The following is a 23,864-nucleotide window of genomic DNA, read 5'->3' on the forward strand; positions in this document are numbered from 1 at the left end:
ACATTATACAGGGGGTTATGGTAGGGAGTTGTGTTGCGGAAAGAATAGTTTATGAACTGCAACATTTCTGGATCAGCATATAAGCGATCCATACTATGAAGGAATAATGCTTCATATATATGTAAATTTCTGAAGGTCATCTTTTGAAAAGGTTAAAGTACCTGCAATATCCTGCTGATACTAAATTCAGATGCATTCGTGAGAACAGTTTTTGCACAGGGGAGGTAAAAATGCATCTGCTACGATTATTCTTTCCCCTTCCTTAACCTCCCCACCACCACCACCCCCTCCCCCACAATTTCCTTTAGGAAGAAACCACAGCATGGAGTCTCTTTTCAGTCTCTTTTAAAATTAAACACCATCCCGCCCCGCCCCCACCCCAAAAGAGATCTTGCTTGTAAAACCTTTTAGAGTTGTTTGAAAAAGAGAAGGGGAGGGGAAAAAAAAAAAAAAAAAGCATAAGGAGCCAAGTGCTTATATTCTGGCCAAGTTATGAGCCTCTGAGAACAAGAGCTTGAGGGGAGGACAGTTAACCCCATTCTCTCGGGCAGAGTGAGCTCCTTCCCGCGGGTCTCCACTGCCTGCGACGCTCAGCGCACCCTCGCCCTCCTCGGGAGAGGCTGGACCGCCCGAGAACTGCGGGAATCTGCAACAAAAAAAAACGATGACAGTCTGAAATACGTCCCAGTGCCAACCTCCGAATTCGTCTGTCACCTCAGACCCTGACGAGTTGACAGAGCAGCAGAATTTCAACTCCAGTAGACCTGAATGTGTTTCTGGGCAAAGAAGCAGAGCTAAACAAGGAGAGATTTAAACAGTATTGGGCATTTGTCAAACTTATTTCCAGGCTGTGTGCAAACACAGGATTCGGCTGCAATTTTCTGCCAAGGCTCTGGGTCCAGCCACCTACCTGAAGGTAAATTTTAAGAAGTTTACTGTATCGGCTTAACTGTATTTGATAACCTAGTTTGCATGGTCGGATAGAGAAATCTAATATTTTTGCCTAATACAAAACCACTTGTTAACAAGAACAATGAAAAAAAAAAAAATCTTTTTGCATGATTTACAGAAAAACTACTTACTAGGGAATTTTAACACTAGAATTCGTGTTTTTTTCCCTATGGTTAAAGAACAAATACTAATAAATGATGCTTAGAAATGTAAAAATATTGTTGGCCAGACTAGCATTCAGATCTTGGTGAAGTCTGAAATCCTGAAATGTGTTTTGCAGAAATACTTGACTAACTGTACTAAATAAATCAAAAGGAAAATGGTTGTTAAAAATAAACTTTCAAATCAAAGTAATTTGGGTGTTTTCCCTGTTTAAGTTATCTGAAGTAATTCAGTCATCACCACTGTACCAGTCTTTTACCTAACAGCAGTGTAGAAATGGAACATTTTGCTTTTCCAAAAGATAAGGAAATTTCTATAGTATTATATTCATCTTTGATAATTTCTTTGGCTATTGTGACTATTTTTTTTCCTGATTCCCTTTTAGGGTTTTTTGACTCATTGTCTCTGGTCTCCTTCCATTATTTTTTAGGATACATACTCACATACACAAAATTCCTAATTCCTAATAATGTCTTATTTAGGAAGGGATTAAGGGGGAGGGGAATCAAAGAGCTAAAAAATTTTCATAACTCATATATTGTAAGGTGCCTTCATTTCTGACTCTATCTTCTAAAATAAAACAATAATGCAAGCCATGCTCCCTCATTCCTCCTGGGAATTAGAGGTCACCCTGCAGGAGAAAATCGTGCTTTCAACTGCAGATCAACGTTGTTGATACTATAACCAAGAGGTCTTGCAGAGAGTGTATCCCTTTTGAACTGCCATTAATCTGCAAAGAGGTTAAATATGTCACCTTGGCATTATATCCGCGCTCCCCTCTGGCCCAGGGCCTAAGTACGCTGAATAGAAATGTTCATTTGGTCCAAGTCAGCAGAAATCGGTTTTTTTTTATTCTCCCCTTTCTCATGGATATCAGTCTTTTTCAGTTCACAGCTTATTCAGCTCAACCCTGATGGTTATGATTACCATTTACTATGACTATTGAAAAAAAAAAAAGGACACCCCTTTCAGGAAAGATTTAAGTTTATATTTCTGTCCATTCAGTAAGATCCAGCAAAGCACAGCAGTCTGTTTCATCTACTGACCATCCAGTGCTGCTTTCCGCATTTTGGAAAAGAATATATACATGTTATTAATGAATCTTGTTTATTTTCTTTCAGGGAATTTTTGTACAGCCATTTAGCAATTCAAGACCTGGGCTTTCCTTTCCAGATCCTTTGGTGTTTAATCCCCAATAGGCACTCAGGCACAGTTTCACTTATCAACTAAGTAAAAATAATAAATAGTGATGACATAAATGAAATGAATAGTGATGTGTCTGGACAGTTTCAAACATTTTTCATTTCATTTCCTCTCAACTGCTTGTTATTTTTATTCAGTTGATCTGTAACGTAAAACATTGCTATTTTATTTGTTTAGCACAGGGTCCAGAATGTGTTGGGAATCTTTTTCCCCCAAGAATATAAGTGACTGTTTTTCAGACTCCACATATCATTTTGGAACAACCTCCAGTGAAGGAGAAGGAAGCCCCCGAAAGGAAGCCCCTTACAGAGGAGCTTCCCCTGTAGGCCTGACTGCCCAAGGGATGTCCAATTTGGCTAGAAACTGGTTCACACAAAGCCCACAGCGCATCTTCCCCCAAGGGCTGTGCTTGCAATAGTGGTACCATCTGAGGCTAACCTGATTTTTATCTTGGGCATCAAAAGATGGTCAGAAGTCTGGGGAATAGAGTGTGTGGTATGGGCTTGACTGATTGTAGGGAGATGGTATTATAAAGTGAGTAAGATCATGGGCTCTTTAAACATACAGATCTGGTTTACATCTGGGTTTTACCAGGGTCTGTGACTTTGTGAAAATGACTCTTTGATCCTCAATGCCCTCATTTGTGGAAATCGGGATCTTAAGATTGGTTACTGCTTAGTGATCTGTTGTGAGAATTGAGAAGAAATTAACTATGCCTGATACATTTGAATCAATCTATCAATCATAGCTAATATGAAAGCACTAGACTACCTATATGTTCCTAATGGAACTCTGTAGAAAGGGAATTTACTCCAGGTTTTCCCTCAGGGTTTCTTCCTTGTAGTTACACACTTGCTGTAAAATAAAATGTAAATGCCAGGTCTATGCCCAGAAGAGTAGGCAGAGCATGGGTTTCAGTGCCTTATACACCTGAGTTTAAATCCTGACTTCTGCCTCTTACGGGCTGTGTGAGCTTGGGGGGTCACGTCACACATTCTGGACTGAATTTACCCATCCATTAGGCAAATGTTGATAATAATGCCTACACTAGGGTCGTTGTAGGATTTAAATAAGATGTTTTTTTAATGTCAGGTACAGCACCTGGCAGAATACTAGACACAGAGTGAAGAAGTTTTTGTTTTTGTTTTAATTCATTTTTTGCAACATAGTTGTTTTGCAATGTTGTGTTAGCTTCTCCTGCACAGCAAAAGAAATCAACCGTATGTATACATATATCTCCTCCTTTTAGATTTTCCTTCTATGTAGGTCGCCGCAGTGCGCTAAGTAGAGTTCCTTGTGCTATATAGTATGTTCCCATCAATTGTCTGTTTTATACATAATATCAATATTTTATATGGGTCAACCCCAATCTAGTGAGGAAGTGTTTGATTACACACTTGGAATAATTTTTCTTGCAGTAAAATTGGGGGTCAAGAAAGAAATATTCTTTGAATTGTCTCTTGATCCAAAGAAATGAAAAAATAAATAAATCTGACCCTAGTGAATTCCCTTGTGTGTGGGTGGGTGGCGGCGGGGGGGTGGTGGGGGGAAGCTCAGCATAAAGTATTACTGCTTTATCAATTAGTTGCTTCATAATGGCCAAGTCAAGTGAAACCAAAGTGAGCTTTCTGTTTCAGGTTGTTGTTAAGAAGGGTGAGACGAAATGGGGCTTTGTGCTCAAATCTGTTTTATTGGCTACTTGGATGGGAGAGAAGGCCCCAACATTTCTCCTTTCTTATCTTTTCTAAAGGCAAGAATAGGGGTTTTGACTTGCTCTCAGGGGTAGTTTTTTCTTTCTCTCTCTCTAACTGAAATTCACACGCCAGGGTTTGGGTTTTGTTTTTTGTTTTTGTAAACCTCTCCCCTATGTTCCTAGGACCGAAATGTCAGCTGCTTTTTCTGGCTACATGCAGCAGGAGCCTCCTGTCGTCATAGCAATGAAAGCGTATAGAGAGACTCGAGTTTCACAACCCTCTCTGTGAAATCACTCTTAGTCGGCTTTAAAAAGCCTTCTTTAGAAATGGAGCCTCCCGTCCTGGCTTCTTTCCTTCCTATTATGCAACCAACTTATGTACACCAGTGGCAGTAGCCAAACATTTCCTTTAAAGAGTCAATGAATGGATGTAAAGACAATGAACAAGAAAGTTACTAAACGCTGACCATTTTACTGTGGAGTGCAGGGAACAACCACCAGGAAGGCCAAGGAGGAAAAAAAAAAAAGCAAGGACTTTCACTTTCTAGCACAGGCTGCACGCCCCACAATAGAGCCATTTTCTGAGTCCCCACTACCTCCTCCCAGCTTCACCATGCGTTTATCCAAGTGGTTATCAATCAAGGGGTATGATACAGGGGTAGGTTTCCTGGAATCCTGGCACTCAGACTCTCTAGATTTTTATCTTCTCCCCTCTTCACCTCATCCTCCCATATATAAAAGAGAGATAATAGTGGTCATAAAATTGTCATGGGAATTGAATGAGCTACTGTGTGTAAGACTTTTATTGCAGATTCTGCCCAGTGGTAAAGGTTGGCTGTAAAGCTCACCAAGCCTCAGTTTCCCTGGAGTCTTAAGTGGGAATAACAGCTAACTCATAGATTGTTGCAGGGTTCACTGAAACAATGGATGGAAGTGCTCAAGAAGTCGAAGCCCTTTTAATTCTCCTCTCATTAGGTCTAACTCTGATAAGAATGGCTTTTTTGAACCTTGAATCTCCCAGTAAGTAAACTACAATGAAAACAGGCCTCAGAATTGCCACTGTTTAAACATGAACCCTTGAGTATCTTAAGAGAATAAAAGGGAATAATTGAGGATTTTTACATTTATAAAGAATAAAAAAGATTCTTCTCAATTAATGCTAGGGCAAAAGGTATCTTTCATTAAAATGCTTTTTTTTTTTTTTTTTTTTTTTAAGTTTCTGGTAGACCAGTGGTTCTCTGGCTGACCAGTGGTTAAGGCTCTGTGCTTCCACCACACACTAGTTTGGGCATGGTTTGATCCCTGATCAGGGAACTAAGATCCTGCTTGCCACATGGTACAGTCAAAAAAAACAAAACAAAACAAAAATCCATTTTAGTTTCTTCAGTGTTGAAATATTACTTATTTTTTCAGGTCATGAAACAAATATTTTTATCTTATGTCTCAAACGACTGATATGATGGCATCACCAAATCAATGGGCGTGAGTTTGACCAAACTCCGGGAGATAGTGAAGGACAGGGAAGCCTGGTGTATTGCAGTCTACAGGGTCACAAAGAGTTGGACACAGCTGAATGAATGAACAGCAGTTCTGTGTGAAAAGCCTGGAGTACTATAGATGCAAACAGAGAAGGGTTGTGTTCTTGTGGCACTTACTATGTAGTTAGGGAGACAGGTAATAATCAAACCATCGCAGTAACAAAAAGTGGAAAAATATATATTTTTGTAAAGAACATATATGTGTGCGTGTATAACTGAATCACTTTTCTGTATAGCAGAAATTAACACAAAATTGTAATTCAACTAGACTTTGATAATTTTTTTTTTAAAGTACATTTGCTCAAACATAAGGTGACCTCAAACAAAAAGTCACCTTCATTTTTCTAATGAAAAGATCCTCAGCCAAAGTCTTTGGCCAGCATAAATGCACAGATGGATAATATATTGTAACGCATACCTAGGACACTTACTCTATTGTTACAAATACGCTATTTTAAATCCCATATCACTTAAAATATTTTATGCTTCTAAAAATGATTTTTCCATTCTCCTGTTTCATGAAACAATGTTTTTAAAACTCTCTCTGTGTATCTTTAGCATCATTGTGTTCACTGGATCCACTCTGTAATTATCTAATAGAGAATAGTGCATCATCTGTCTTCTCTAAGTCACTTCTCAGAAATCTGCTGCTGCTGCAGATTTGAGCCCCAAGCATAAATTCTCATCCTCTGGTTATGATCTCTACATTTAATTACCTACTACATGACTTTTTTCCAGTGCTCTTTAAAGGGCTTATTTAAAACCACCTGAGTCTATAAAGTGTGGTTTTCTAAAACAGTGTGATTCCAACACTTGCAAAAATGAAGTCATGCCTCAGGAATAATTACTAAATCTACTTTAAATATCTTCATCTCCTTTTTTCTTGTCCAGGTGACCTTCTTAAGATCAAAAATAAGCCTTGCTTGAGATCATTTCAGGCTGCTTGCCTGAAATGGTACTTTGTTGCTGAAAATGAAATAATTGAGACCATGACCTTTTATGCAGGAGACATCAGAAGTACTAGAATATAAGGCAAATCCCTCTTTTTTTGTGGCTTGATTTGGGGCGGGGGGTGTTTGCATTATATGGAGCATGAACTGTGCATAATTATATGCTGATTAATAAGTGTTAGGAAGGCAAAGCACCTTTGTTCTAAGAAAGTATATAAGGAAACTGACCTCCATTCAAGGTCAGTGATGGCTTCCCTTGATCCAAAGGGTAAACAAAGATTAACTCTATGAGAACTGTGTGTGCTGGATGGTAGTGGTCGGGGCAAGTGGGTGCTGGCAAAAGAATTCTGAGTGTGTCAGTACTTTGTGCAAAGACCCTGTAGCAGGAGGTATCATGGTATATTTGAGGGACAGAGAGAAAGCCAGCTCCTCTGAGAGGTAGAGCATGGGAGACATGAAGCCTATGCAGGTCCCCATAACACCCTATTCCCTAAGCAATAAAAGTACTTATCCTCTGCTTGAAAGGGAAGGAAAAGGAAGTCGCTCAGTTGTGTCTGACCCTTTGCGACCCCGTGGACTGTCGCCCACCAGGCTCCTCCATCCATGGGATTCTCCAGGCAAGAATACTGGAGTGGGTTACCATTTCCTTCTCCAGGGGATCTTCCCGACTCAGGGATCGAACCCAGGTCTCCCGCATTGCAGGCAGACGCTTTAACCTCTGAGCCACCAGGGCAGCCCTATCCTCTGCTTGAATCATGTTTAATATTCACTTCTGGTTAGAGTTGAAGATCCAGTGGGTATGAACCGTATCTATCCCTGCCTGCTGCTGCTGCTGCTAAGTCGCTGACTCACATCTGCTGTTGTTGTTCAGTCGCTCAGTCTTGTCCAACTCTTTGCGACCCCATGGACTTCACCATGCCAGGCTTCCCTGTCCTTCACCGTCTCCCAGAGCTTGCTCAAACTCACGTTCCTTGAGTCGATGATGCCAGCCAACCACCTCATCCTGTCGCCCTTTTCTCCTCCTGCCCTCAATCTTTCCCAGCATCATGGTCTTTTCCAAAGAGTCAGCTCTTTGCATCAGGTGGCCAAAATATTGGAGCTTTAGCTTCAGCACCAGTCCTTCCAATGAATATTCAGGGTTGATTTCCTTTAGGATTGACTGGTTTGATCTCCTTGCTGTCCAAGGGACTATCAAGAGTCTTCTGCAACACCACATTTTGAAAGCATCAATTCTTCCATGCTCTTCATGGTCCAACTTACATCTGCATAGTTGCTTAAGAGAGAAGACAGAACACAGACACATCCTCAAGTCTGAAACATCTTTGTTGAGTCCAACTCAACATCTGTATGGTCCAACTCTTACATCTGTACACAACTACTGGAAAAACCATAGATTTAACTATATGGACCTTGGTTCCAAAGTGATGTAGGTTCAGTTAGTCAAGATGACAGGCAGGTGAAGGTCAGAGCCTTAGAAAAGTCTGCATCTTTGAGTCTGAGTGTATCATACACTAGCAAGTCTGGAACACTTTGATGTCAAATGGTGATTCAGCAGAGAACTCAAAATAGAAAGCCATCTTTCTTAATCCTTCAGATTACTGTAACACCCAGCTATAGAGCTCTCCCAAGAGATTCACTAATACTTTAAAAGCCCTGAAGCAACAGAGTTTACTCTGGATCAGGTAACAACATGTATACCTTAGCCAAAATGTGACTAAGGGATTTGCTCTCTGATAACAAAGCCTTTGGCTATGTGTAAAGGCAGGGTGGAGGAGAATGTTCTGCTGGAGTCTCATAATGAAGTATCTATAATAACCATTTTGTTCACTCCATTCCCTTGAAGGGAAATTTTTCCATAGTTGCAATAATTACTAAAAATAGCAGCCTACAGTCTTCCCCTGATATAAACAAACTTCACAAAAGATACCTGGCCTTATTTGGAAGTGTGGACGTACATACTCCGGGAAACAAGCTACTAATAGTAAGAAGAAAAGTGAAGTAACAGGGAAAACGGTCAGTGCTTTTTCCTAGGGCATGTGTTATGTCGTGCTGAGTTCTTCTTACTTCCAATGAGGCAAGATGATCAGATCAAGTAGTCATCATCTGCCTTGAAAACCGAAAATGGTAAAGGACGTTTCTTAGTTCTCAAAGAGAAGGAGTAGGACTTATAAGTTTGGCTGAGGCGGCCAACGAAGGAACCAACAATGGTAGAGTAGATACTGGCTGCCTGGGGAACTCGAGTCAACATGAGGACAATTCAATCAGAAAAACTTGGAAGAATAACTGCCAGCACTAAGATTTCCAAGGAGTTGACATAGCCAACTCAAGAGATGGAAAAGAGTAGACTCCAAGCCCATTCCTGACTTCAAAGGCATGGAAGGCCATGTTTCCATTCCAGTTCAGTGGTCAGACAGCTTGTCAATGCTTAGGAGAAAAAGAAAGAGCAGGGGGATAAGAAGAGAGAAGAGATGTAGCAAGATACGGAGTACCCCATGGAGACAGATGTTTGGAGTAAGTAGATTTATATGGCAAGGCAACAAGCAGAACTTAAATAAAATGTGACATTTTAAATGTAAATTTAAACTCATGTTCTTTTCTAAAAAATCTATAGGAACTGAAAATAAATCAAATACAATACCTACTCTGACCCAACCCTATTCCAATTTAAACTTCTAGAAAATATTATGGAAACGAAAAAGGAACCAATACAAATAAGAACTCAAAATGAACCACAGTGCCCAAAATGTTTTCTGGTTGTTTGTTTAAATCCCGTCTAAATCTAGATGGAGAATGCCAAATTCTAGAATATGCCAAACTTTAGGTGCCCTTGCCTTCTCTAAGAGGTAGAAATTTTAGGAAACCAAGAGACAGACCAAGAGTCAGAGGGCTTCATTCGGAGGAATATCCCATGTTTCCTATCAAATGCCAAGCAATATTTAGCTGTTACTTGCACTGCTTTCTAGCCTCAACCTGAAGGACCACACACTTCGTCTTGGAGACCAGAGCTGACATTACTCTATCAGAGGTCAAGAGTAGCTGACACCCACATGGCCCATTCTACCTGTTTCTTTCAGACCAATCTGTGCAGGCTTGGCTGGGCTACCCTTCTAGCTAGAGGGAAGATTATTCAGACCCTTTTCTGTTTTTTTCCAGTGACAGAACTCATAGACCTGCTGAGAAATCTAATTACAATCTCCTTTCATGGTGAAATCCAATTACAACCTCTCCCACCGTGAAAGCTAATCCTTTAGATACAAAAGGAAACTCAACAACGCGGTTTCAGACTTGAGGATGTGTCTGTGTTCTGTCTTCTCTCCTAAGCAACTATGCAGAAAAGTTGCAGTGATCTTGACCTGCCTTGTTTAGGAACAATGGTCATACTATTACTACTGCCATTCCCATAAGAAGGAAAAATATGTTCTTATTTGATCCCAGGAGTTTCTAAACTCCTGTCTCAAGGATCCATTAGTTGAGCAAAGCAAATCCTCCACGTATACATTCTTGATTCTGCAAAGCGACTTCTCTTTTTGAATGAATGTGGAATGTCATGTCAAACAAGAAAAAAAAAATAGTGAGTTTGTAAAGTCAATATCTTCCTATAATCTTTTCCTGACATCTTTTTTAACATTTATTGATTTTCATTTCTTTATATGGCTGCTCCAGGTCTTAGTTGCTGCATTTGGGATCTAGTTCCCTGACCAGAGATCGAACCTGGGCCCCCTGTATTGGGAGTTCAGTCTTAACCAATGGATGGACCACTAGAGAAGTCCTTTTCCTAACATCTTTAATGCCCCATGCCACCCTTTCAGCCAACTCATTCCCTTGAGGATAATGAGAAACTGCCGTGCTGCTTGAAGAAGGGTCACCCCAAATTCCTAAAACTTAATTGAGATAAATGGAGACACTTCTCAAGATAGTCATTTATGGAAACACATATTTTACAAATACCTGGCAAAAGTCTGTAATTGTTGAAACAATGAAACTACCAACCACATTCCAATCACATCATTATTGCTACCACATAATCACTCTAGTCCACTGAACAAGTGTAAGACCCAGATTTGCAGCCTAACCCCCAAAATGGGCAATATTTTTAGAAGGAGCATCCAATCAACTTGCAAGTTTTTTTTTCAAGGGGTCACTTATTTATTTACTTACTTTTGACTCTGATGGGTCTTCGTTGCAGTGTGTGGGCTTCCCATTGTGGTGGGCTCTCTTGTTGCAGAACACAGGCTCTAGGGTGTGTGGGCTTCAGGAGTTGCAGCTTCCAGGCTCTAGAGTACAGGCTCAATAGTGTGGTTCATGGGCTTATTTGCTTCAAGGCATGAGGGATCGTCCCAGACCAAGGATTGAACTCATGTCTCCTGCCTTCGCAGGTGGATTCTTTACCACTGAGCCACCAGGGAAGCTCAACTCATATGTTTTTAATTGAGTATGAGCAGAACAAGAACACACAAATGCTTTTGTTTTGTTCTGTTCTGTTCTGTTTTATAATAGGGTAAAGTTTACCATGGGCTTCCCAGGTAGCTCAGCTGGTAAAGAATCCACCTGCAATGCAGGAGACCCTGGTTCGATTCCCAGGTCAGGAAGCTCCCCTAGAGAAGGGATAGGCTACCCACTCAAGTATTCTTGGACTTCCTTGGTGACTCAGATGGTAAAGAATCCACCTGCGGGAGACCTGGATTCAATCCCTGGGTTGGGAAGATCCCCTGGAGCAGGGCATGGCAACTCACTCCAGTGTTCTTGCCTGGAGAATCTCCAAGGACAGAGGAACCTGGCAGGCTACCGTCCATGGGGTCACAAAGAATCAGACACAGTTGAGAGACTAATCACAGCACAAAGTTTACCATAGTTTCATAATACTGCTATGCCCATAGAGTTAATAAAAGTAAATAAACAAGGATAAGAATCCACCATTCCGAGTGACCCTCAATAGCCCCCAAAGTAATGTATTTTTAACGTGATTCAAGTTGAGTTATCTAATTATCTGTATAAAATGATAGAGACACAGAGGGAAGATGACCTAAAATCTATAGAAGTCAGAATTGATCTTGATTATGGGTCAAAGCTGATTTCAAGACATCAAATCTTCATACTGCCTCTCTTGTTGTTGCTCTTTATTCGCTAAGTCGTGTCTGACTCTCTGTGACCCCATGGACTGTAACCTTCCAGGATGCTCTGTCCGTGGGATTTCCCAGGCAAGAATACTGGAGCGGGTTGCCATTTCCTTCTCCAGGGGATTTTCCTGACCCAGGGATCAAACCTATGTCTCCTGCATTGGCAGGTGGATACTTGACCAGGAAAGTCCCTCATGCTGCCTTAGCACAGTGGAATCATTTTTAACTCTCAAACCATTTGTGCAGTAGATTTTGCAGCCTTTTACTGGGGACCAAACAACTTTGAGCTAACTCTAAATCGACAAAACATTCTGTTGGAATTCACAAGGAACAAAACACAGATGCTGAACCCCGAGTGTCTTCTTTCCTTCTCTTTTTCTTCCTTGCTTCCTGGTTCCAGCACACATAAAAGCAAGCTTTTAAGGGGATATAGATTAAGATCTTTCTAGGACAACATTTCAATGATTTCTAAAATATAGGCAGAGAAAACTATGGGAAGCTTTTGTTTTAAACCAGGAGCTTAGAGCTTTTTGGCATAGACCTTGGCATACCCAATGGTCTTGCATCAGTATCTTTTTAGATAAGTACAGGGGGACAGAGAGGTGGAAAGTACGAGCATCAGCTCACCTATAAAAACAGATGATTGATGTCTTTCTGTGATAGGAAAACAATGCAAAGTGATTGATTTCAAAAATAAATGGTTTCTTATAATTTGAAAAATAACCTGGGTAGAAAGTTGGAGATTACCATGGCCTGAGATCTGGATATAATTAACTTCTTTTCTTTCTCAAAAGGTGACACACACAATTCCAGCCCATGCTTACTCTAAATTTGGTTCTTTGTTGTTTTATTTTTCCCAAATCCTGTGTTTAGATGGTGGCCAGAGTAAGTTCTGATGTCGTGGTCATGGCTGGAGGTGGCAAACTCACCTCACGCTTCCCAGCATCTTGTTAGAGGGGTTAATATCTCTAGAGATCCATAGCCAGTTATTGAATGTGGTGTGTACGTATCAGTGCCATGAAACCCAAAATAGCCATTGTCCAAAAACAATTAACAACAGATTCCCTTGTGTAGTATTTTTCACCCAAAATACAATTTTGTTTTAATTTGGCTAAGTAGATTACTCTTGATTAGGCAAATTTCTACACATTCTGGGACTAATCATCTAAAACCAGTATTCTTAGAAGTGTTCAGTCAACCTAAGCTAATAAGTTGTGTTTCCTTTGGTGTGGGAAAGGAAAAGAACAGAGAGACTCATTTACTTCCCAAGTCTCCAGATTAATCCTGGTGTCAGGACATTCTAGAGACTGCATGAAAAGGGAAATGGAAGAGTAAAGTGAAAAATGCCAAGTTCCAACACAAAACATTCCCAGAGCTAGTTGCCCATATTTCTTTCTAAAATTCTTCTATTCTATAACACCTTCAAATCCTGTGTGAAATCATCTTAATTGAGTGCTAATCACACGTAATATCTTGTATTTTTTATTGTCTCCAAAGAGAAGGACGGATATGTTCCATTTAAAAAGAAATATGTGCACTTGCTAAGATATGTAAGGGAGGAAAAACTTTTTCCTCTACCCTCTTATGTTAAGTAATTGGGGTCTGCAAATTAAACTGACCAAATACAGATTAATAGGAGAAAAGGGTTATTCCCACATATAGAGAAGCCAACAAAGGTTCAGTTCAGTTCAGTTCAGTCACTCAGTCAAGTCCAGCTCTTTGCAACCCCATGGACTGCAGCACACTAGGCTTCCGTGTCCATCACCAACTACCGGAGTTTACTCAGACTCGTATCCATTGAGTCAGTGGTGCCATCCAGCCATCTTATCCTCTGTCGTCCTCTTCTCTTCCCACTTTCAATCTTTCCCAGCATCAGGGTCTTTTCCAATGAGTCAGTTCTTTGCATCAGGTGGCCAAAGTATTGGAGTTTCAGCTTCAGCATCAGTCCCTCCAATGAATATTCAGGACTAATTTCCTTTAGGATGGACTGGTTGGATCTCTTTGCAGTCCAAGGAACTTTTAAGAGTCTTCTCCAACACCACAGTTCAAAACCATCAATTCTTTCGCACTCAGCTTTCTTTATAGTCCAATTCTCACATCCATACATGACTACTAGGAAAACCATAGCTTTGATGGACCTTTGTTGGTAAAGTAATGTCTCTGCTTTTTCCTTAAGTTGTTAAAGGCTTGCCTACCTAACACAGTGGCAGTAAGAGAAGGGAGAGAAACAGCTTCTATGGGAAGAGCAAAAAGATTTCTTTAGGAAAGACAAATAGTTTTTAGAACAAATGAGATAAGAGTTTGTGATACTTGCCTATAAAGATGTAAGTGTTTTTTCTATCTTCTTCAAAGTCATAGAACTCCCCTGAAGAGGAGTAGATCTTATGGTAGATTAACTCTTGGTCTCTCTTCTGGGAGTAGAAGCCACACTGAAGAGGGAATTTATATGACAGTTCTCACTTCTCAAATTTTCTGTTTTTAGTTAGACAAGGGAAGCTCTGAGAAGGTTTCTTTTTGCTTCTATTGAATTTCAAATGTCTTCATCCTAATAATCTGTATACCAACTCTAGGATTCTGAGTGTGTCCCTATAGCTACTATAGAAAGACTTGAAACAGGGCAGGACAGGGGAGCAGGAGGAAGTTTTGTTGGCAGTGGCTCTGAATTATATTTAAACCCATGAATCCTAAATTTGAATCAAAGACTGTGTGGTTTAAAGTCCCAGCAAGGAAATGATGGATCCAGGCAGGAAAATTGAATTTGTGGACTTGAGTGTGTTTCAGTCGTGTCTGACTCTCTGCGACCCCGTGGACTGTAGCCCTCCAGGTTCCTCCGCCCATGAGATTTTTCAGCAGGAATAGTGGAGTGGGTTGCCATTCCCTTCTCCAGGGAATTTGAGAAGAGTGAAATTAAGGGGTGATTTACTAAAGAGTGAGCAGGGCATAGCGAAGTCACAAGGGGTTGTAGGAATAGACTACTAAGAGCTAAACTTGTATGAAGCAGGGAGAGGAAAACTTTTTGAACTCAGAAAATGCTGTGTGGAGGACACTGATCTTCAGGTGAGGGACATAGTCACCAAGAGGGTGCTGAGAAAATATATTCCCTGATTTTACTCTCCTCCTTCCCTCCAAGCTCTCCTGACAATGCACCCCATTGGCTGAACCCAACAGAAACCATCATGCAAGAAAACCTGCTGATGCAGTTCACACAGGCCCTGGGGCAGCTCAGGAAGAAGAAGGCCAGAGAGTGGGTGTGGAATGAATCTGAGGGAGCAAATGGAAGATGTGTGGGTGTTCAGAGGAACAAAATCTCTTCCCAATGTGGGAAAGGCAGAATGCACAGCTGTAGACCAGCTGTGTCTTCTTCTTGCTTGAAAGAATTTTCTAGAACATCCCCTCTGACAGCATAAATAAGCCTAAGGGTTTCACCCTATTTTCAAAGAACTCCCCAAACCCCAGCCATGAAATCCATTAGGGTTTATTGTATCTGCGGCTTTCACAGAAGGCAGATGAGGAGTAACATTGCACCACTGGGGTGGGCCGTTGTTCTCTGATGCAGCATGTTGGCCACGTGAGAAGCCCCTGTGACCATGAACGGAATTCTGAAGGGACTTCTGCTTGGAGTGAGTGCTCTCATTAGCGGTTCCCAAAACTACTCCTCAAAGCCCACCATTGTTCCCCAACACCATGAGAATGAGGTTACTTGGAACTGTTCTTAGGTATGACTTGCTGTTTTTCTTAATCCTGGAAAAGAACGACCCCAGTGAATGATTCTTGGTACATTCACAGAGCCGAAAGCACTTGAGATTCTTTTCCCAACTAGCTGAACTCAACAACCAACTTACTCTGTTCACAAAAGAGCAGGGACAATTTCCATTGAATCCAAAGAGGTTTTATGTGCTGGTAGAGTTTAACTAATAAGGGAAATTCAAATAAGAGCAGTCAAAGGAGAAAGCTAAGAACCTGGCGTTGAGAGAAAAGACATTCCAAGGAGGTTGGGAACAAAATAAATTAGGGGGTTGGGAGAGGAACTAAAGGCAGGCAAAGAATGGGACTAATGTAACTGATCATTTCAGGGGCTAGGTCGGCTTTGAAAGGTGACTCGTCATGCTACGAGCCCTAGGAAGCAAATCACTTAGATATTAATTCTGTAATTGACAAGTGCCACAGGCCTTCAGGTGAGCCCTACTCAGGAGTGGATTCAGAACTTGCAAACCAGAAGTTGACACAATGTGTGGGCCCTTCTTTTTAAAAAATAGAAAACTTGAAAGCAGGCATAGGGTTTTGTAAGAAGCCTGCACAAGTAGGGAGCCCTGGAATTTGAGCTTCTTGGCTTTGTGGCACATCCACCTCTGACCGTACTCAGAAGTCTGTGCCTCAAAGGATATGCAAGAAAAGGGAGAGGAATGAATAAACATAAGTATGAGAAACCCCCACACTCACAGAGAAAAAGGAAATTGACAGATATCAGAATATGATTTGAGGAAAGAAAAATAAATACTGCCCAAGTCATTTCTTCCCTACACCCCAGGGCAGGGACGGGTGATGATTTTCCAGAGAACTGTCAAATGCCTCAGGAAGAGAACAGAGCCCTGCCTCCAAGAGTCCATCCCATACGAAGCTGTGAAATGAGACCGAGGTTGCTCTGTGGATAAAGAATCCACCTGCCAATGCAGGTGGGAGCAAATGGAAGATGCAGGTTCAATCCTTGGGTCGGGACATCCCCTGGAGGAGGAAGTGACAACCCACTCCAGTATTCTTGCCTGGAAAATCCCATGGAAAGAGGAGCCTGGTGGGCTACAGCCCATGGGGTCGCAGAGTTGGGCACATGTTAGCAGCTGAGCACGCACACTTGAGATTAGTGGGTGGCAAAGTAAGATAAGGAACTCTGAAAGGAATGATGAAGAGATGTCGAAACAGGATTATCGCACAGTTTTGCCTAAAATAAGTCTGTGGAGATCCTCTAAATATAGTTAAAGCAATCCCTCAATTACACATTACAGGATGGAAAGAATGTACTAATTTCTCCTGTGCTAGAAAGAGATAGATCCTTGAGAATGTCGAAGCCACCCCTTTGGAAAATCTTGCATCCTTTGGCTTCCATGCTCCTCAGTCACAACTGCGCACAGTGGTCAGAAGGATGGGCAGGAAGCTCTCATTGAATGGATGGATGGATGGATGGATGGATGGATGGATGGATGGATACTCTATGAAGCAGAAGTGAGGTGACAAGTGGGAATACATGAATGATGCATGGGTGAAATACTTACGATAGTACCTGGCACATAGTAAAATCTCAAAAAAGATAAGCCATTGCTTCAGTTACTATATTAACCAGCCAAGGGTGAGAACCTATTTTTTCAATAAAATAATACACTGATGTATATAAGTGTTCTACTTCTAAAGAATATTTCACTCAAGATATTTAATGCCCATGCCAATTCTTCATTGCTGCTTACAAATTGTGACTTTCAAGTAACACTTATTGCACAATTTCTCAAGATTTCATGGGTCAAGAGTCTGGGCACGTCACTCAGGGATACTGAATTGGCAGGTGAGCTGCTCTGCAGGGTCCATAGTGGCTCCACTCAGACACACTGTGCCTTTGCAAGCTTTGAAAGCTGGGGTCAGCAGGGGTCGTTAAACAGTGTCTACAGTAGGGTGACAGTCTCTTACAAAATGGCTTGGAACTCCCAAAGCAAAACGTTCTGAGAGATTCAGGTCAAAATTCCGAGGCTTCTTATGAGCTAACCTCCAAAGTCCCGGGGCATCACCTCCACTTCAATCATTTGGTCAAGTAAGCCACTAAAGCCAGTCCAGATTCAAGGGGAAGAGAATTTGACTTCACTTCTCAATGGAAGATGCAGCAAAAAGTTACAGTCATCATTACTATATCATATGTTTATGCATATTAAATGAAAAATGTTAGAAATTGTCTCAAGACAGCGACTCACATGAATTAGAATAGAGTTGACATTCGTGGGTATTTAGTTCTTAATGGAAGACCTGTTTCTGCCATATCAATGTCTCACCTGGATATTTGTTTTGGTGGTCTATGGGCCAGCCAGTAGAAGACCTCCAGGCATTTGAAATTTCAAATCCTGGGCTTCCGCAGAAAGGCCATACCTATGAAACAGAACATACCTGTGAACATACCTATGAAACAGCAGTCATCTTGTAAAACCCCAGATGAGTTCTTCTAAAAATTTGGTAATGAGACATTTTGTTTCTAAGAGAAGGAAAAGGCTCTCCTTGAATTTCCCCACCATCTCTCATCTTTAACCTCTGTATTCCCATGGGGGGAAAATTGGACAAAGGGAAGAAAATAATAACTGAAGGGAATTCCCTGGTGGTGCAGTGATTAGGACTCCATGCTTTCACTGCTAAGAGCCTAAGTTCAATCCTTGGTTGGAAAGCTAAAGTCCTGCAAGTCACGTGGCACAGCCAAAAAAAAAAAAGAAAATGATGATAGTTTAAGAACTCTGGGTAAAAGGATGAATTAAAGTCTCTGTGAATTATTACTTATTACAGTTAATTAATCTATCTTTAGCCTTATGAATGTTTCAATGAAATGATATCTTTTTTTATTTTTATAGTTAGTAAAATTGTCAAATGACTATTTGATCACATTTGAGTCTCAAAACAACCCTAGGAGATAAATAGGAAAACTACTATCGTTTTTCCTGGTTTGTAGATGAAGAAACCAGTGACTTGACCAAAGTCTCTTGGCTAGTAAAAAGTTTATAGTTCATGTCAGTGGACTTTCCTAGTGGTCCAGTGGCTAAGACACTGCACTCCCAATGCTGGGGTCCCAGGTTTGATTTCCGGCCAGGGAACTAGATCCCACATGTCTCAACTAAGATCCAGCACAGCCAAAAAAATAAATAAATGTTTTTTAAAAATTTATATAGTTCAGGTCTAGACTTAGATCTTCCAATTCCATACTATACTTAAATTCCAGGACTCCTTACTTTCAGCTATGCTGCTGCCTTTGAATAGTTCATACATTTGGGCAAAATCACATTTATCTAATTTCATATAAACACTGCATATTTAAGTCTTCAAGAATAATAACTCTATATTCAAAAATTTTTCTCACTTCTGCATTTTTATACAGTTTTATTTGCTCTTTCTGCAAAAATAACAATTTGTATTCTGTAGAGTGCACACCAAATTTGACTGTCTCAAAATACATGTCTTTTTACTTACCCAAGAATAAATGGTATTCATCATACTTAGCAAGAACATCATGGGTTTCATTTTCAAAGTATTTTGCAAGCATCAGCTAATTAAACCTTCTACAGTCTCCAGTCTGACTGTTGTTTTAAAAAATCTCTCATTTCCCAGAAAAGTTCTCCACTCTGTCTTATTTACACAAATCAGTATACTTGTTCAGTTCTTAAAATAAGAAGCAAAAGGCTGTGAAATTATTTTTGATCAGTATGTCGCAAATACAATTAGCTCGGTGACTAATCAATTAGCTAATACAAAAATGCTCAGTGACTAGTCTGAAGGACAAAGTGGAACACAGCAGGAGAGCTCAAGGCCTTTTGCCTTCTAGATACTGGACGGTTCCACAAAGTTCTGTCTTTAAAAATACAATACAGGCATCTGCTTTACAATTAAAACTTAAGGTGGTTTCCTGCTTGGATCATTCTAAATGACATAACCATAGTCTTCCTTTAAATTTTGTTTTTAACTTCATGTGGAAATAAACATGAGACCCCTAAAACACAGTTCCATCCTGGGACACAGTAAAGAATCAGGGACCATGCAAGAAAGGTTGAAGTTGACTCCCCAGAAACCTGCACAGCTGACCACTGAAGCTCATACAACAAACTCATCCTGTCTTCACATGTCTTCTCCATAGCTCTGCCAAGATTCTCAGCATTCTATAGTTCATTTGAGATAAGGCGAATGTGAAAATAGCTCTTAACTAAGACTAGAAAGACACTAACTTGCAAATTTTATCTCCTACCAATGGATTAGATGTATGTGCAAAACTAGAATTTAAATGTGTGGAATATAGGGCAAGTGAGTTGGTTTTACTGAGAGAACTAAATGTGAACACATTCTGGAATTAGGACTCCTGGGCAGCTTGAAATCCACAAGGGGAAGAAGACTTGAAAAGGAGGAGGAGAAAAAGTAAGGAACACTGAAGGCTGATTTCTCTTATACCACACTAAATATAGGGCTTCCCTGAAAACTCAGTTGGTAAAGAATCCACCTGCAATGTTGGAGACCTTGGTTCGATTCCTGGGTTGGAAAGATTCCCTGGAGAAGGGATAGGCTACCCACTCCAACATTCTTGGGCTTCCCTTGTGGCTCAACTGGCAAAGAATCTGCCCACAATGTGGGAGACCTGGGTAAGATCCCTGGGTTGGGAAGATCCTCTGGAGAAAGGAATGGCTACCCACTTCAGTACTCTGGCCTGGAGAATTCCATGGAGTGTGTACTCCATGGGGTCTCAAAGAATCAGACACTACTGAGCGACTTTCACCTTCACACAAAATATATGACATAAATGGCTATAATGATACTATTATTATGGGATTTTATTTTATTTATTTTTTTTTTTTTTTTGGCTTACTGGACCTTAGTTGAGACATATGAGATCTTAGTGTCCTGACCATGAATTAAACCTGGCCCTCTGTATTGGGAGCATGGACTCAGCCCGTGGACAACAGGGAAGTAGTCCCTATAATGATAATCTTGATGGCAAGCACCAGACAGAGCAATAGAAATAATACTCATTTACACATGTATGTTTTGAGTTTACAAAGAGCTTCGCTGCCTCAGTGGTGCCCTTTGACACTGGACTTGTTACTCCCATTCTGTAGATGAAGTTTGGCAAGATTCAATAATTTGCTCAAAGTTGTATTTAGTACTTGGCAGAGCCAGGGCCCAAAGCCAGACTTTGGATTTCCAGTCTGCAGCCTGTTCTATGAAACCATCTGAGAACCCCGGACTTGGAGTCCAGAGTGCCATGTTCTAGTCCTTACTCCCCTCTTAAGCCTTCACATGTGTGCTCAGTCACTCAGTCATGTCCGACTCTTTGTGACCCCAAAACTGTAGCCCACCAGGCTCTTCTGTCCATGGGATTTTCCAGGCAAGAATACTGGGGTAGGTTGCCATTCCCTTCTCCAGGGAATCTTGCTGACCCGGGGATTGAACCCGGGTCTCCAGAGTTGCAGGCAGATTCTTTACCATCTGAGCCACCACGGATATATGTAGCCAAATAAGATAGATACTTCAAGCTTCTGTTTCTTTTTTTTATTTTTTGGTCACACCATGCTGCATGTGGGATGTTAGTTTCCCAACCAGTGATGAAACCCACGCCTGCTGCAGTGGAAGTGCAGAGTGCTAACCATTGGACCGCCAGGGAATTCCCAAGCTTCTGTTTCTTTGTAGTTAAATGTTATCTATTCTCGTTTCCTTATTGGATAAAATGAGATGGTATGCAAGAAAATATTTTACATGCTGTGAAATGCTATATAAATGTGAGGAAGGTGTAAATATGTCCAACTTAATGAACTGATATTTCTAGGGGCCTCACCTCAACAGATCCCTACAATTAAGCTTTCTTCCCTCTTGTCTGGAAGAACAAAGAATCTCTCCTCTTCTGAGTATTATCAAAGGCTTCAGTTCAGTTCAGTTCAGTTCAGTCGCTCAGTCGTGTCTGACTCTTTGCGACCTCATGGACTGCAGCAAGCCAGGCCTCCCTGTCCATCACCAACTCCCGGAGTTTACCCAAACTCATGTCCATTGAGTCGGTGATGCCATCCAACCATCTCATCCTCTGTTGTTACTGAGCAAATATTTATCAAGGGCTTACTGACATTTTATCATCTTACTTAATCTCCATCATCACTTTACAGATAAAGAACTGAGGCTTCAAAAAAGCTGAATAATTTACCCAAGATTAAACAAATTAAGTACTAAAGCCCAGAAAGTCCCCTTTCAGAGCCTATGCTTTTAATCACTGAGCAATACTGCCTTCCCAATGACTGAGGCAGCTTCTCTGTTTTTCCCCCATTTTCATTATCTATTACTGCATAACAATCCACCCCAAAATCAAATGGCTTCAAACCGATCCCCTTATTTGCACGGGACTCCGCAATCCATTCTGAGTTCACCTGGGTCTTTCCTCTGTTGACTTTGTCTGGAGTCGGTCGGGAGGCTTCAGCCAGCTGGGAGCTCTGCTGGGGCTGAACCTCCTACAGGCTCTCATCCTCCAGGCTCTTCTTCGTGTGGCCACTTACCGGTCAGCAGTCTGGACAGGCCTCCAGTCCAGGCTTTTTTACATCATGGCAGATGGCTTCCACAGGACGACAAATCCCACTGTGTAAGTGCTTCCCAAGTCTCTGCTGTCATCATACTAGCTGACGTCTCATTGACCAAGTAGTCACAAGGCCAGGGGCAAAATCACAGTGTATGAAACCCAGGAGGTGCGGTTCAGTGGAGGTCATCGTGTTTACCACAGCTCCTGTCTTCCCATCTACCTTCTCATTCATTACTTATGCCTTCCCCTCCGCATAGAAAATGCTTGGATGACCACGTAGGTGTCCAACCCTTTGTGACCTTATGGACTGTAGCCCGCCAATCTCCTCCATCCATGGGATTCTCCAGGCAAGAATACTGGAATGGGTTGCCGTGCCCTCCTCCAGGGGATCTTCCTGACCCAGGGATCGAACCCTCATCTTTTATGTCTCTTGCATTGGCAGGCGGGTTCTTTACCACTAGTGCCACCTGAGAAATGGATCGGCATATTGGAATACAAATAAACATTTCCTGTGACTGCACTTTCCCCTCTAGCTATCATCTTACTCTCCTTCCTTTCATAGCCAGCTATCTTTTTTATTATTATTATTGATTGATTGATTTGGCTGCGCTGAGTCTTAGTTGTGATGTGTGGAATCTTCAGTCTTTTTCGTGGCACGAAGGATCTTTAGTTGTGGGATGTGAACTCTTAGGTGAGGCATGTGGGATCTTGTTACCTAACCATAGATCAAACCCCAGCCCCCTGCATTGGGAGCAGAATCTTAGCCACTAGACCACCAGGAAAGTCCCTCCCAGCCAACCATCTTAAGAGTGAACTACTGGCTGATTCATGTCAATGTATGGCAAAAACCACTACAATATTGTAAAGTAATTAGCCTCCAACTAATAAAAATAAATGGAAAAAAAAAAAAAAAGAGTGGACTACACTCACTGTCTCCACTCCATTGCTGTCTATTTACTCCCCAGTTACTGCAGACTGGCCTCCATTGACAGTATCGCACCAAAACTACCTACTCTTCTTCAACTCTCCATTAACCTCTGCATTTCCAAAGGTAATGGATAATCCTTAGCCATGCTTACTTTGACCTCTCAGTAGCATTCAACATTTTCTTTTTCTTACGTGACTCTCCTGTATTTGTATCTTTAGTTCTTCCCATTCTCCAACAGCACCTGATGATCTACACTAACCAGTGTGCTGGCTCCTGCCCCCTGTTCTATTCAACAGTATGAAATGTAAGCTTTTCATGCTTTCTTCCAGACCCGTTTATCTAAGTATGTGGAAGTCTCAGTTGCTCAGTCATGTCTGACTCTTTGCAACCCCATAGACTGTAGCCCACCAGGCTCCTCTGTCCCTAGAATTCTCCAGGCAAGAATACTGGAGTGGGTAGCCATTCCCTTCTCCAGGGCCTGGAACCCAGGTCTCCCACACTGTGGCAGGCAATCTCTTTACCGTCTGAGCCACCAGGGAAGCTGCTTATCTAAGTATATCTCTACTCAAATTCAACAAGTTCAAAACTAATTCATCATCTTTCTTCTAAAACTCTTATAATCCCTTGTCTTAGTATTAACACTACTGTGTACCCAGTGGCCCAAATTAGAAATATAATAGCCCAACCCTCTTCCTTCTCTTCTTTCCACAGTATACAATTTGTCATTAAGTCCTAACAGTTCTCAAAACTATCCACCGGTATACCAGCAAATGTTTTTACAACCAGCTTTTGCAGGGAGATGGTGGAATTAGGTAGCATTTGAAGATTTCCACAGTGTAATCCTCCTGCCATGGCTGATTTCAAGCTACTAATGTGACATCACTGAATAGACTTGGGAAGAGAAGTGCATTATCACACATTATATAGTATTTCCACCTACAGATACAACAGGCATAAATAACCTTAAGAGAATAAGTGGTAAAGTAGTAAAAATAAGTATAAAGAGGTGAGTTTTTAGTATTTCTTTTGTTTTTTAACATAAT

The 23,864-nt window shown here is 41.2% G+C and overlaps 1 protein-coding gene across 1 annotated transcript in view; it reads left to right on the plus strand.

Annotated features, from left to right (window-relative positions):
- The first annotated feature begins 492 nt into the window (after nucleotides 1-492).
- SPARCL1 (SPARC like 1) overlaps nucleotides 493-23,864 on the plus strand; it is a 50,483-nt gene continuing 27,111 nt past the window's right edge. Inside the window, exon 1 of the mRNA XM_061145535.1 lies at nucleotides 493-916. The gene's annotated coding sequence lies outside the window, so the exon portion shown is untranslated. The remainder of the gene's footprint in view (nucleotides 917-23,864) is intronic.

The sequence above is a fragment of the Dama dama genome, chromosome 6 (genome assembly GCF_033118175.1).
Source record: "Dama dama isolate Ldn47 chromosome 6, ASM3311817v1, whole genome shotgun sequence".
Classification (NCBI taxonomy): Eukaryota; Metazoa; Chordata; class Mammalia; order Artiodactyla; family Cervidae; genus Dama; species Dama dama.